Source organism: Limulus polyphemus, unplaced genomic scaffold, assembly GCF_000517525.1.
Source record: "Limulus polyphemus unplaced genomic scaffold, Limulus_polyphemus-2.1.2 Scaffold1657, whole genome shotgun sequence".
Lineage (NCBI taxonomy): Eukaryota > Metazoa > Arthropoda > Merostomata > Xiphosura > Limulidae > Limulus > Limulus polyphemus.
In genome coordinates, this window is record NW_013667267.1 from 192,497 (window position 1) to 195,148 (window position 2,652).

General features: G+C 33.2%; 1 protein-coding gene across 11 annotated transcripts in view; it reads right to left on the reverse strand.

The window, feature by feature from the left end:
- Positions 1-2,652, reverse strand: part of LOC111087030 — a 104,320-nt gene that overhangs the window by 72,714 nt on the left and 28,954 nt on the right. The gene's annotated exons all lie outside the window — the stretch shown is intronic.

Genomic DNA, 2,652 nt, shown 5'->3' on the forward strand with positions numbered 1-2,652 from the left:
TCTGGAGAAGCAAAATTTCAGTAGAGGCGCAAAGGGTTTATTCTAGAAATTTTTGTTTGTTTGTTTGAAGTTAAGCACAAAGCAACATAATGGGCTATCTGTGCTCTGGCCACCACTGGTATCGAAACCCGAATTCTAGCGTTGTAAGTCCGCAGACATTCCGTTGTGCCACTGGGGGAGGGAGCTATTCAAGAAATCTTGAAGGCAGTATTAAAAACCATATTACACTGCATTAATAAATCACCTTTCACGCAAACTAGCTTTGTTTATCTTCCTTCTTTCTTCTTCAGTAATATGAAACTGATAATTTGAATATAATATGTGTCATGCTGAATCAGCGACTATTGACCGGACAGATAATGTTCGCAATAGCTTTACTTAGGGGATAAGCTCGATGTGCTGATTGAAAAGAACGGAAAGCATACCGAACAAACTCTGTAACAATATTTGAATACCCTGCGCCATTATCAAACATTCGCGAATAAAACTTATGATTTTCAATCTGCTTCTAGTGACATTTATTTCCCCTAGGACAATACATTTATCAACTATAATTGGGTCAGCCCTGGTATTGAGATTAACGTGGCCAGACTGTGAATTCCAGGATTTGTGGTTCACGTTCCATTGCTGCAAAAACGCACTCCGCACTTTTGAATCGCGTATGTGCTATAAGAGTGACTGTCAAATCATACTATTCGGTCTGACAAGAGTACCTCAAGAGTAGACAGTGTGTGATATCGGCTAGTTGCCTTCGTTCATGCGTATAGTTTCCAAATTAGGAACGGCTGAGCACAGATAGTAGCTTTGTGTAAAAACAAACTAACAAAGTATATTCAATCTAAAGCTATGGTTTTTCTTTATAGTCATATTAAAGGTGCTGTGTTTCTCACAATTATTGACAACACATATATGAGTAGATATCGTAGTTTTCATGAGTTTTAATTACTTTAATCAGAACTCAGACTTCATTCAGATTTCAGGTCAAAACCGACAGCAGAATCCTACGCAAATAACACAAAACCTATTTGTATTGAAAAATATGTATGCTCATAAAAAGCTTGAAAAAGCACAAAAAGCACCCCGAAAAGTTATATCACTTTAGGTTATATCTCTATAAATATTTTAATTTTGTTTGTATAACGTAAAGCTACGCTATTGGCTATCTGCGCTATTTCTGCCACAGGGATCAAACCTCAAAATATAGAATTGAAAGCCCTCAAGTTCACCGTTGAGCCACTGAACACAGAAAGTCAGAATGTGTATATCATAGCGTTCTAAAGGCACAGATTTTGAAGCTACTCTAGTAACACACTAACAAATACAATTACGTTTTCAGTAAGTTTCTACATCAATTTCTATTGACTTATAGTCGAGGCTATAAAGCCTAACAATATACATAGTCTTGTTTTTCTAAATTTTCAAATTAAAAGTTTAAAAACAGCTAATTATATGTTACAAGTGAAGCGAAGCGACATATTACATAAATTCAGATTTATTTATCGGCGATATTTACATACATTGCTGAGTTGGTTTTCTGTAACTAGCTTTATCACGTCTTTTGATAAAATAATACTCTTGTATATGCAAACACAAATCATAAAACTGAGATAAATCTTATGATACAACAATGAACAATTAAAAGAACATTTTTTGTAAAGTACGTTAATCTGTATTCGGCAAATCAGGGAGATATTAAGGGCTAAAATTGAATCTGATAAAAGAGTTAGCACACAGGATCACAAATAAAAGGTGCAATGAAAAAAATACCCAAAACTCGAACGCTTTCGAATAGTTGACTTTTTTGTTGTTGTTCAGAAGATTAAAGGGCTAAAACTGAATATCATAATAATTGTGAAAGACAAATAAATTTGAATGTGTATATTTATTTTTAACGAAATAGAACAATCAGTTTGTATATACTGACTAAAATGGTTACTGAACAATAAAATTAGTAAAAAAAAGAAATGAGGAGCAAGTGGGAGTAAGTTAAATAAGGATTCTTACTCAAGAGTCATTATTATTCCAAAGAGTTAGAGATGCGTTTCAAACCAACTTCAGAAACCATCTTAATTACAGAAAATATATCTATGTGCAGCTTAAAAAACCGAAATCAAATCACATTTTATTCTTATTAAAAAGTATTGAGTAAATAAAAGCAATTAACACTTAATTTCTAAACATGCTCGATGGGATCAAGAGAATTACTTAGAGATCAGGTTTTCTCCTAATAATAACAATCATTTAGCAATCAGTTTTACTCTTACAATATCAACCATTTAAAAATCAGTTTTACTTTCATAATACCAACCACTTAGAGATCAGGTTTTTCTCCTAATAATAACAATTACTTAGCGATTAAATTTGTGTCTTACATTATCAATTGTAAGAGATTAGGTTTGTTTCTTACATACTACCGAGCAATCAGGTTTCACTGCTGCAATATTAATCATTAGCAACCACGTTTGACTCTTACAATACCAACCATGCTCTTAGCGATCACATTTGTCTTTTACAATACCAATCATTTAGCAATCAGTCTTACTCTTACAATACTAACCACTTGGCAATCAGTTTTACTTTTACAATACCAACCATTTAGCGATCAGGTCTGACTCTCACAATACTAACCACTTGGCAATCAGTTTTACTTTT